The following is a 13,058-nucleotide window of genomic DNA, read 5'->3' on the forward strand; positions in this document are numbered from 1 at the left end:
GCCGGTAGGCGAAAGCGCGGTGTGCGCGATGCTGTCTGGAGAGTAATGCGCGATGCGCAGTGCTGTTTCGCCTTTTATATTGTTAACCTGTCTTTTCTCTCCTTGCAGGTTGCGATGTTCCTCGCCGAGCGCCGTAATGTTCCAGCAATGATACTGACCAGGAGATGACTACCCAGGTAAGAATTGTGTGGCTTTCTTCATTCGGGAGGAAACGCTTACTAATGCTGTCTTTCTTTCTCCTCTTTCCAGGTTATGGTATTCCAGGATGCTTGCGGTGCCGGATGATGGAGTTCGTACCTTCAGGTGAGTGGAACTGAAGTCGGTGATGGATTGAAGACAGGATACTGTTCCAGGTAAGTTCGTAGTGTTCTTTCTCTCTCTGCAGGTCCTTGGTTTCAGGTAAGCTGGCATCAAAGAACTGGACACGGTGAGCGTTACGCTGCCCACAGCAGAATAACGCAAAGCATGTTCTGCTGTTTGGGTGTGGTTTAAATAGTCTCAGGTAAGGTAGTCCAGGTAAAATAGTCCCAGGCCTGCCACACCCAAAGTAGTCCAGGTAAAGTAGTCCCAGGCCTGCCACACCCAAAGGACTAGACCGCATAGCTCAGTTCCTTGTAACTGAGCTATGTGTGTGCCTCCATGTTGGCTGAACCCCCCCCCTCCCAAGTTAAATAGTCCCAAGTAAATAGTCCCATTCTAATGTTGGTCTTCATGATGGTTATGAGCCTGGCCCCAAAGGCGCCAGGACTGACTCCAAGAGAGTCTTGGATGAGGTTTTAAGGCCTTTGACCTGGCCCTAACTGGAAGGCTGACTTGTCAGTGAGAGCCAGTGGCAAGGGTCATGACGGGGGGGGGCTGGACCCCCTCAACTAAATTTTGGGGAAAAGTCATTGATTTCAATACATATTTGTTAGATCCGGTAAAATCAACCATTTTTAACGGTAGATCTGCTACAGAACAGGAGTTATAAGCAATTATTTACAGGGAGGGGCTAACCTATAGTCAGCCCCCCCTCAATCGAAAAATAGACCAAAATGTATGTAATTTGTTACATCTTCGTTGCATCCAGTATGAACAACCATTTTCAATTTTAGATCTGCTACAGAACAGGAGTTATAAGCAATTATTTAGAGAGGGGGGCTAACCCTTAGTAAGCTAGTCACCCCCTCAATCAAAAATAGTACAAAAACAAATGTCATTTGTTAGATCTTTGTTAGATCCAGTATGATCAACCATTTTCAACATTAGATGAGTTACAGAACAGGAGTTATAAGGAATTATTAAGAGGAGGGGCTAACCCGTAGAGAGCTTGTTAGCACCCCCTCAACCAAATCATTTACAAAAATCGATATCATTGGTTAGATATAGGTTAGATCCGGTATGATCAGGCATTTTTTTGTTAGATCGCACACAGGTGCTGAAATATGTGGCTGCAGAGGGGGGGGGCTCCCTCCAACTAAATATGGGGAGAAAAGTCATTAATTTCAATACATATTCGTTAGATCTGTTAAGATCAACAATTTTTCATGTTAGATCTGCTACAGAACAGGAGTTATAAGCAATTATTTAGAGAGGGGGATAACCCTTAGTAAGCTGGTCACCCCCCCCAATCAAAAATAGTACAAAAACATACGTCATTAGTTAGATTTTCATTCAATCTGGTATGATCAACCATTTTCAACATTAGATCTGCTACAGAACAGGAGTTAAAAGCAATTATGTAGTGGGGGCTAACCTGTAGTGAGCTAGTTAGCACCCCCTCAACCATAAAATGCACAAAATTAAAAAAAAAAGCCTTGTGCGCCTTCACCCTGCCCCAGGGCACCAGGCCGTGCCGCGAGTGGCTGTCTGTGGTGTCCCACGGCTGCCGGCGCGGGACGGCCCTGGATCGTGGGTCTCACAACCAGGTGGGCTCTGGTCGCAGATCAGGACAGCGCACGCTCGGCTGCGCCAGAGGTGCGGGGCTGGAGCAACCCCCATACAGACCTGAAGCTGGCCGACTATCGAACTATCTGATCTTCGACTATGACCTCAGATCAGACGTGGTGGTGACCCGCTGAATTTAAGCATATTACTAAGCGGAGGAAAATAAACTAACCAGGCTTCCCTCAGTAATGGTGATTGAAGAGGGAAGAGCCCAGCGCCGAAACCCATACGGGGAATGTGGCGTACAGAAGACCGACTCCCCGGCGTCGCTCAGGGAGCCCAAGTCCTTCTGATCGAGGCTCACACCGTGGACGGTGTTGGGCAGTTAGCGGCCCCCGGTGCGCCGGGATCGGGTCTTCTAGGAGTCAGGTGGCTTGGCAATGCAGCCCAAACCCGGTGGTAAACTCCATCTATGGCTAAATATGTGCACGAGACTGACAGCCAACAAGTACTGTAAGGGAAAGTTGAAAAGAACTATGAGAGAGTTCAACTGAACGGGTAAACGGGTGGGATCTGTGCAGTCAACCGCTGAGAGGTAAACGGGTGGGATCTGTGCAGTCTGCCTGGAGGATTCAACACGGCTGGCAGGTCGGTCGCCCGTAACAGCAGATCCCCTTGCGGGGACCGCAGCCCGAATGCACACGGCCCGCGTAGGGCACATTTCCTCCATGGTGGTGCAGCGCGACCGGCTCCGGGTCGCCTGGGAAGGTCCCAGGGGGCAGGTGGCTCTCCGCTCCAGCAGAGAGTATTATAGTCCCCTGGCAGCAGTTTCACCATGTCCCTAGGGCCGAGGGAGATTGACCGCTGCCGCGCCCTTCTCCAGCAACTGTCCCGGCCACTCTCGGGGGTCGCTGGGGCAGCGACGGGGGTGGACTGTCCTCAGTACACCCCGACCGCATCACGCCGCCGGGCGGAGAAGTCCACAAAGGGCCCCAGGGTTCTGCAGTAATGTCCGTTACCCACCTGAGCCATCTTGAAACATGGACCAAGGAGTCTAACACGTGCACCAGTGGAGGGCCGAACTAAACCCTGTGGCGCAATGAAGGTGAGGTCCGACACGCACCGGCTGAGGTGGGATCCCGTCACGGCGGGCGCATCACCCGCCCATCTCGACCTGCTCTGTCGGGGAGGTGGAGCATGAGTGTCTGTGATAGAACCTGAAAGATGGTGAACTATGCCTGTGCAGGGCAAAGCCAGAGGAAACTCTGGTGGAGGTCTGTAGCATGCAAATCGGTCGTCCATCCTGGATATAGGGGCGAAATACTAATCGAACCATCTAGTAGCTGGTTCCCTCCGAAGTTTCCCTTAGGATAGCTGGCTCTCGGAAAGCCCAGTTTTATCTGGTAAAACGAATGATTAGAGGTTGTGGGTCAAAACGATCTCAATGAATTCTCAAACTTTAAATGGGTAAGAAGCCTGGCTCGCTGGCGTGGAGCGGGGCGTCGAATGTGAGTGCCCATTGGGCCACTTTTGATAAGCAGAACTGGTGCTGCTGGATGAACCAAACGCGGGGTTAAGGCGCCCGATGCCGACGCTCATCAGACCCCAGAAAAGGTGTTGGTTGATTTATACAGCAGAACAGTGGCCATGGAAGTCAGTAAATCAGTAAGGAGTGTGTAACAACTCAATAGCCAAATCAACTAGCCCTGAAAAAGGATTAGCGCTGGAGCGTGGGCCCATACCCCGCTGGCGCTGAGAGCCGCGGGGGCTAAGCCGCGATGAGTAGGAGGACCGCTGCGCACGGAAGCATGGGGTGAGGGCCCGGCTGGTGCCGGCGCAAGTGCAGATCTTGATGGTAGTATCAAATATTCAAACAAGAACTTTGAAGGTCAAAGTGGAGAAGGGTTCCATGTGAACAGCAGTTGAACATGGGTCAGTCGGTCCTAAGAGATGGGCGAGCGCCATTCGGAAACGACAGGCGATGGCCTCCGTTGCCCTCAGCCGATCGAAAGGGAGTCAGGTTCAGATCCTTGCAGCGTCCAGTATGGTAACACAAGCGTTCCCCGAGAAGCTGGCGGGGGCCCAGGGGAGAGTTCTCTTTTCTTTGTGAAGGGCAGGGCACCCTGCAATGGGTTCACCCCGAGAGAGGGGCCCAAGCCTTGGAAAGTGTTGCGGTTCTGGCAGCATCTGGTGAGCTCTCGCTGGTCCTTGAAATTCCAGGGTAGATGGTGTAAATCTCAGGCCGGGCCATACCCATATCCGCAGCAGGTCTCCAAGGTGAACAGTCTCTGGCATGTTGGAACAATGTAGGTAAGGGAAGTCGGCAAGTCAGATCTGTAACTTCGGGATAAGGATTGGCTCTAAAAGCTGGGTCGGTCGGCCTGGGGGGCGAAGCAGGACTGGGCGCGTGCCGCAGATGGATGAGGCGTCTCCCGCTGGAGGACGGCGCCAACTCGGGACACGAGTCGGCCCCTTCTTGTGGATCGCCCCAGCAACAGTGATCGCCTCTCTCTGTTCACCTCCCGGGGTTCGTGGGCTGGCGTTCTGCCTCGGTCGATGCCTAGAAGCTGACTTAGAACTGGGGCACCAGGGGAATCCGACGGTTTAATTAAAACAAAGCATCGCAAAGGCCAGCAGTGGGTGTTGATGCAATGTGATTTCTGCCCAGTGCCCTGAATGTCAAAGTGAAGAAATTCAGTTATATGATTGATTATTTTTGTTATGAAGCGCAGGTAAATGGTGGGAGTAAATATAACTCTAGGTAGCCAAATACCTCATGATCTATTTAGTGACGCATGTGAATGGTTGAACGAGATTCCCACTGTCCCTACTTACTATCTAGCGAAACCACAGCCAAGGGAACATGCTTGGCAGAATCTGCGGGGAAAGAAAACCTGGTTGAGCTTGACTCTAGTCTGGCACTGTGAAGAGACTTTGAGAGGTGTGGGATAAGTGATAGGCCCCCGGGCTGCCAGTGAAATACCACTACTCTTATCGTTTTTCCACTTACTCAGTGAGGTGGGGGGCGAGACCCGTGGGGCTCTCGCTTCTGGCTCCAAGCGCCTGGCGCACACCGGGCGCGACCCACTCCATGGACAGTGACAGGTGGGGAGTTTGACTGGAGCGGTACATCTGTCAAACGATAACGCAGGTGTCCTAAGGCAAGCTCAGGGAGGACAGAACTCTCCTGCAGAGCAGAAGGGCAAAAGCTTGCTTGATCTCGATTTTCAGTATGAATACAGACCGTGAAAGTGGGGCCTCACAATTCTTCTGACTTTTTGGGTTTCAAGCAGGAGGTGTCAGAACAGTTACCACAGGCTTAACTGGCTTGTGGCGGCCAAGCGTTCATAGCAACGTCGCTTTTTGATCCTTCGATGTCAGCTCTACCTATCATTGTGAAGCAGAATTCACCAAGTGTTGGATTGTTCACCCACTAATAGGGAACGTGAGCTGGGTTTAGACCATCATGAGACAGGTTTGTTTTACCCTATTGATGAGGTGTTGTTGCAATAGTAATCCTGCTCAGTACAAGAGGATCTGCCAGTTCAGACATTTGGTGCGTGTGCTTGGCTGAGGAGCCAATGGGGCAAACATACAATCTGTGGGATTATGACTGAACGCCTCTAAGTCAGAATCCCCCCTAAACCGTAACGATACCGCAGCGCTGTGGAGCCTCGGTTGGCCTATGATAGCCAGCCTCTGGGCCGGTGCATAGAGCCGCTCGCCTCGGGACTCGAGTGTGGACAGAAGGGGGCCACCTCTCTCGCCTGTAGTACACTGCCTGTTCTTTGGGAACCTGGTGCTAAATCAATCATAGATGACCTGATTCTGGGTCAGGGTTTCATAAGTAGCGCTCGTAGTGGCCGGCCCGGGGTTCCACAGTGTTTGTGGGGTAGTCCCAGAGGAAAAGGCTCTAATGTGGAGGGAGAAGCTCTAAAGTGGGAAAAGCTCTAAATAGGCCCTGCTAAAGCACCAGGACGGCTGTGGGGTGCTGGCCACTGGCCTTGGGTGCCTGTCTCATGGGTGGGTCGACTGACTCAAGCCCGGTGACAGTCGTTGGGAGCCCCGGCGGGGTCCCCGTCCCTCCCTGGAGGGAAAAGATCTAATGGTGCGGGAGAAGCTCTAAGGTGGCCCGGGCCAGAGCTCCAGGATGGACGGGGCTGCTGCCCCTGGCCTTGGGTGCCTGTCTCGTGTGTGGGTCGAGAGTCCCGAAGCCCAGCGGTGGTCGCAGGGAGACCCGGCGGGGTCCCCATCCTTCCCCGAAGGGAAAAGCTCTAAAGAAGCCCTGCTAATGCTCCAGGGCAAATGGGGGTGCTGACCCCCCGGCTTTGGGCGCTTGTTTCACGAGTGGGTGGACTGTCCCTCCCCAGAGGGGGAAGGTCTAAGGCGTATGAGAAAGCTTTAAAGTGGAGGGGGAAAAGCTCTAAGGTGGCCTGGCCAGAGCTCGAGGATGACCGTTGGTGCTGGCCCATGCCCTTAGGCACCTGCTGGTCTTTGGTCTTTGTCAGGCGGGGGCGAAAAGGCCCTTCCCATACAGGACCACTGGAATGCAAGGACCAGATGAGCGGGCTGCTCTGGAAGTCCCTATGGGCGTCAATTTGAAACTGTTCTTCACTTCGGTCTATAAGGAGCCTGGACGCTTTTGCCGAGATACCCCCCTCTGTCACTCTGGGTACACAGATTACAAGAAAGCATAGTCACCTTGCTCCCAATTACTATAGACAGGGTGTGAGGGACCTGTCTCTGCTCTACTTGGTTATCACTGCACAACCCAGGCTCTGTGGCGAAACCATTGCTCCTCCTCAGGCCGGCTGGGGGGGCCGAACCCCAACGCAATGCCCTGGCAGAGACTAGCCTGCTGGGGGTGTTCTTCTGAGCACTCCATGGGATAAATTTGGCGCACTTGGTCTGTCTAGGATTGGACTGCTTGGCCAACCTCAGTTGTTGTTTCAAGCAATTCGCTTCCACCCGCCCTGGGACCGTGTCAAGGTTATGCCCCCCTCGGGGATGGCCCCCTCATGTGTGTGGCTCTCCCCTCTGAGCAGAGTGAAGGCCGAGCAGCCTGGCAGCTCCCCAGTGGTCAGATCATAGTGGACGGGGTCGGGTGGCGCTAGCCCCAGTGTGGGCCCCTGCAAGCCACGGTGAGGCCCCTCATCCACCGAGCATGTTTCTCCAGTAGTTCGGAATGCACGTTCCGCGGGTGCTGACCCCCTCTGTCGCCACACCGGTGGTGGCGTGCGGTCGAACCCCATACCGCTTCAAGGTTTGCCTGGGCCTAGCCTCTCCCTCTGACCCACTCAGTGGCATGTCAAAGCAGGCCTGGACACCAGTCCCTGCATGATCGACCTATCCATTCAATCTGCACGTGTCAGGGGACCCTCTTTGATGCTCTGGTCCCGCAGACGGCCCCAGAGGGTGCCAAGGTCAGCTCTGAGTCGGGTGCGCAGCTTCCCCCATTGCCACCCTCCAGGAGGTGCAGCTACCTGGTTGATCCTGCCAGTAGCATATGCTTGTCTCAAAGATTAAGCCATGCACTTGCAAGTACACACAGCCGGTACAGTGAAACTGCAATGGTTCCTTTGATCGCTCCATCTGTTACTTGGATAACTGCAGTAATTCTAGAGTTAATACATGCCGACGAGCGCTGACCTCACGGGATGCGTGCATTTATCAGACCGAGACCAATCCGGGCTTGCCCGGCTGCTTTGGTGACTCTAGATAACCTTGGGCTGATCGCTTGTCCCCGGTGATGCATTCAGATGTCTGCCCTATCAACTTTCAATGCTACTTTCTGTGCCTACCATTGTGAACACGGTAGCAGGGAATCGGGGTTCGATTCCAGAGTGGGAGCTTGAAAAAAAACGGCTACAACATCCAAGGAAGGCAGCAGGCACGCAAATTACCCACTCGGGGAGGTAGTGATGAAAAATAATAATACAGGACTCTTTCGAGGCCCTGTAAATGGAATGAGTATACTTTAAATCGTTTAACGAGGATCCATTGGAGGGCATGTCTGGTGCCAACAGCCGCAGTAATTCTAGCTCCAATAGCGTATATTAAAGCTGCTGCAGTTAAAAAGCTTGTAGTTTACTTTGAAAAAATTAGAGTGTTCAGTAGGCCGGTCGCCTGAATTAGTGTCAATTGCAGGACGCATTGATCATGGCTCAGGGAACCATACAAGAGGAAGGGACATTTTTAAGGGACTGATGCCCAGAGCAAGTCAGGGAGAGCCTGAGAGAATATAAAGGAGTCTGTGACCCTCACAGAAGAGAAAGAAAGAGTCAGGGAGAACCTGAGACAGCCCAGAGGGATATGGTACGCATATGAAAGAGTACAAGAAGTTGAAACAAGGGGTTGAGGAGCCACTTATAAAGGAAGAGATATTTGCTGGAATTCTGAATTCGATAGTCAAGTCTGGCAAGATAGTGTACCAGACTTGGCGCTACAGTTTTGAATTGAAGACAAGAACAAGGGGAAGAGACTCCTCCATTTGATACTGACGAACTATACTTAGAGTCACTCATTGTGTTTTCACACCACAAACTGAACTTTACATGGGCTGTATCCAGAATGAGGGAAGCCTCCCTCTGGATCAAGAAGACGCCCAGTTTTCCTTAGCTTAGTGTAAGGGACGGAAAAAAGGTTTGGACACAGGATGGTGGACATTTTATTTTACAAGAAATCCTGACCGAGTCCTTAGTGTTTCTGTTGAGGTAGGGAAACCCTTCATAGAAATAGGGCAAGTTAGGTTTCTTCTTTTCTTTACTTTTGTAATAGAAGTATTTGGCAACAAGCATGCTGCCACTGTTTCAGACTCGTACTTCTGCATCCTTACAATAGCCAGCTGCCCGCTGGGCTGTCTTTATTTCTCTTTCTTTGTTCTGAGTGAAGAACTTCCCCAGCGGAGCGTCAAAGTCCATCCTTTCTGTTTGACTTGTATTCTGTATTCTTTGCATGGTTTTCTTTGTCTCAGTATAACACAGGTTTTCCGTCACAGGTACAATGAAAGTATTTGGACTGCAATAAAACATTCTGATTTGTTCTTCATGTCATTCTTCAGGAGATGTCCTTAGTGTGTTAGTGATATGTAGCTCAGCGAGCTCCTCACTAGAACCGGAGTCCTTGTCCCCAGAGGGTGACTCTCATCCGGTGAGGTCCTGCTTACCTCTACCCCTATGAAGGGTATTACGTAGTTCACCCCTAATCTCAGAGGTAAAGGCTGCCCCTTGGGGATACATGACAGAATCATGTGATTCATCACAACAGGGATAGAAATCCTTGCACGAATAAATGCAGCAACTTCTCAGTGATTGCCACCTTTCAGGTGTGAACTCTTTGCTGGTGTCTCATATTCAAGACGTGTATGGTCTGTCTACAGTCTCAGATCCTGTAGCACCTCATATGCAGGATAAATACCCTAAGTGAACCCCTCCAGTACAGTCAGAAAACATGGCTGTCTGGCACAAGTTAGGATACGTTGTTGAAATTCTCAGCATCTCCCCAACAAGTGTCAAATGGGGGTGTTTTACAGATGCTGGTAGGATAGTGACAGACAAAAGGGCATGTTTGTTGACAGCAAGCGTACAGAGGATGACCATTTTTAAAACTGAACTTCTCTGGCACCCTCTGCTGCTTCTTTGGCTGATCTGCCGCCTCCTTCCTCTGCCACCTCTCTGGCACCCTCCGCTGCTTCTCTGGATACTCTCCCTTCTCCTCCCTCCACCACCTCTCCTGCACTCTCTTCTTCCTCTCTGACTACCCTGCCATCTCCTCCTTCCTCCTCTGCCCACTCTCGGGCACCTCTAACACATCCGCAGGGCGTATCTCATGCCTGTACCCCTCCACGGAAGTCTTGAAAAGGTGGCAATCTGTTCCACGTCGATACTCAACTCTCGCTCCACTGTCAAACACTCCCTGGACATCTGCCGTCTCCTGGAAGAGCTTGATTTGGCTGTACTCAGTCTCACGAGACTTGGTTCACAGCCAGCTCTGCCACGAGTTTTGACACTCTCCTCCCTGATGGATAAAAGATCCTCTCTGAAGCCAGAACCAACCGCCCTGGTGGGGGGAGTAGCCCTGACCTTCCCAGAGTGGATCCCTGCTTCTGTCATTCCTATGCAGGCCTACTCCTCCTTTGAATGCCTGGTCTGCAGGCTCTCTATCTCTCCTGGCCTCTCTCTCACTGTGGCCATCATCTACAGGCCGCCTGGCCAGGTCACCCTCTTCCTCTCCGAGTGGGCTGACCTCTCCTTCTCCCTCCTTGCCTCTGCCTCTCAACTTCTCCTGCTCGGAGACCTTAACATCCACTTGGGTGCTACAAGCCCCTCTTCTGGGCTCTTTCGCAACCTCTGTGACTCTCTCTCGCTCTCTATTCTACCTTCTGGCCCGACACACTTTGCAGTGCAGGGCACACCCTGAATGTTCCGATCTCGTCAGATCTCCCCCTCTCCAACCCTCTTACTGCTCCTTTCTCTTGGACTGACCACTTTCTTCTTTTCTCTCACCTGTCATTCTCTGCCCCTTAGGTTAATCCAACCCCAGCACTTTCACCCACCTTCTCAGTCATTCGGCTCATGAAGCGTGTGTCAGTGGAGGCTCTCCTCCTACACCTTTGACTGACACACTCTGCCACAGCCCTTTCAAACCTTCATCTCTCTATCTCTAAGAATTTTAAGAATGTTTATATTTCTAGGACAATTGGAATTGAATTATTTCTAACTGTTAACTAGGTCAGCACCGTTACTTTACATTACATGAACTTGTGATTGGGGGGGAAAACGTTGATTGGGAACCCGCAAGAGTGTGCCTAGTCGCAGCCACACAGCTTTGTGTGTACTGGAAGTAGGAGACTACACTCCCCATAATTCTCGGCTGTGTCGCGGGTCAGATCACGGCATTCCAGTCCGGCACAGGCCTGAACTTATTCGCGTCAGCTGTTTAGACTCCCATCCAGGACGGCGATAGTAATTTGCTGAATATATTGCCAATTGCCAATATTGAATTACGAATTTATATATCTTTGTTAGACATTAGGCCCTAAATTTTAAACTGTAAGCACTTTTTGAATTTTAAGAATGTTTATATTTCTAGGACAATTGGAATTGAATTATTTCGAACTGTTCACTAGGTCAGCACTGTTACTTTACATTACATGAACTTGTGATTGGGGGGAAAACATTGTTTGGGAACCCGCAAGAGTGTGCCTAGTCCCAGCCACACAGCTTTGTGTGTGCTGGAAGTAGGAGACTACACTCCCCATAATTCTCGTCTGTGTTGCGGCTCGGATCGCGTAATTCCGGCCCGACACAGGCCTCAACTGACTCGCTGTTTAGGCCTGTTTGCGGCCTGGTTGCCCGCAGTCGTCAGGAAACGCTGCAATTTGTACCATAGACCTCTTATTCAATCATACTATTTAGAGGTAAGAATTCACTTTTTTTTATTTTTACAGTGCTATAATGTATACTAAGGTGGGCTTGGACGAACTTAATAATGGAAAGGGAAAAATTGACCTGAGAACTGAACAAAATCAGATTCTTAGGGATTGACAATAATACTTCAAAGAGGGAGGAGACTCAGACTAAAAAGGAGGAATCCATAAGTTTTAAGGCCGCATTGGTCATTGCACGATCAGCGGTGGCCCATGCAGTAGAGGTGAGGGAATTTATTCAAGAACGTGATCTGGAAATCATGTTATTGACAGAAACATAGTTTTCAGAAGGGAGCCAATCAATGTTCCACATACTGGTTCCAGATAATTACTGTATCCAGAAAATTGATCGGATACATAAGAGGAGGGGGCATTGCAATCATTTATAAATCAACAATGACCCTGTCTCACATGGTGGAACTAGACTGGGGAGGAGAGACACAAATGGGGGACTTAACCATTACATTATCCAATTTGACCTCTATAAAAGTGATGTTAGGTTATAGGCCTCCGGGCCCAATAGGTATCTTTTTGGAATTACTGGACCTATACCTGACGCTAAATGGGAATAAATATAATGAACTCCTTTGCCTCGGAGACTGGAATAACTGGCTGGATAGCCCAACCAATCCAGACTGAATGGCCTTGAGAGAAATCCTGGATAATCAATGATTGACAATACTGACAACTGCACCATCCCATAATAAAGGACATTGGGCCTCATTACACGGAAGGCGGTAAGGGTTAACGGTCACCGGTAATGCTACCGGTGACCGTTAACCCTTACCGCCTTACTACGAGTTCCCTTTGCGGGACCCGACTTTAACAGCTGGTTTTACCAGCCGTTAAAGTTGGGTGCCGCAAATGGACCGTGGTGCTAATTACGATACCGCAATTTGCGGTACCGTAATTAGCGCCTTCCCCATTCCCATTATGCCCTATCGGCGAAAAAATGGGAATGGGGAATTGCCTTGGTGAATGGGGAATTACCGCCCCCGCTCACCTTGGAGTAGGGCGGTAATTCCACCATCCACCAAGGCGGACACGGTAAAATACCGGCGGCACCATGGCGCTAGTAGCGCCATGGTTACCGCCTACCGTGTAATGAGGCCCATTGTCTAGATATGTTGGCCACTAGGGGACAGGTTGCAGCCTTTAAAGAAACACGCCCGATATTGTGGTCAGACCACTATATCCAGATGTTCACGCTCTGTAGTAGAGAGTTACAAAAGGGTAGAGGGAGAGAAATGCCACTGATCTGGAGGCGCTCTGTGACTGATATGGATAAAATCTCGGGGGGGAGAATTACAGGAGAAACTGAATGAAATTGATTGCTCACTGACCTGTGAGGAATTGTCTGATAAAGGTATGGAGATTCCGGAAGAAATTTGCAATAAATATGCACTTTTGAAACAAAAACAAAATACAAGAAATCCAAATCTTGGTTTGATCCTGAGCTTGCCCTGTTACAAAAACAACTCTGTAAAGCTAATGATACCTGGAGACACTCAAAGACTAATAATGACGCTGATAGAGCAAATGCAGTTTTAAAGACATATAAAGTTGCCCTATTTTTGGCAAAAGGCACTATCTACACAAAGAGATTAAGCAAGCTGGAAACCAGTCGAAGGCCATATTTGAGGTGGTCTCGAGATTTAGTAAGCCGGTTTGTATGGACATGAATACAGCCGTGTCTCAAGAGCAAGCAAATAAATTCAACATCTTATTCAAAGAAAAGATAGATACCATATTAAAAAATATAGAA

The 13,058-nt window shown here is 50.3% G+C and overlaps 1 protein-coding gene and 1 non-coding gene across 3 annotated transcripts in view; both read left to right on the forward strand.

Moving 5' to 3' along the window:
* Positions 1-13,058, forward strand: part of ALKBH8 (alkB homolog 8, tRNA methyltransferase) — a 1,077,261-nt gene that overhangs the window by 667,275 nt on the left and 396,928 nt on the right. The gene's annotated exons all lie outside the window — the stretch shown is intronic.
* Positions 2,027-5,534, forward strand: LOC138529054 (28S ribosomal RNA). Its single transcript, XR_011284409.1, has one exon. It is a non-coding gene; the product is annotated as a 28S ribosomal RNA (ribosomal RNA).

Source organism: Ambystoma mexicanum, chromosome 7q (genome assembly GCF_040938575.1).
Source record: "Ambystoma mexicanum isolate Mex_15411 chromosome 7q, UKY_AmexF1_1, whole genome shotgun sequence".
In the NCBI taxonomy this organism is placed as follows: domain Eukaryota; kingdom Metazoa; phylum Chordata; class Amphibia; order Caudata; family Ambystomatidae; genus Ambystoma; species Ambystoma mexicanum.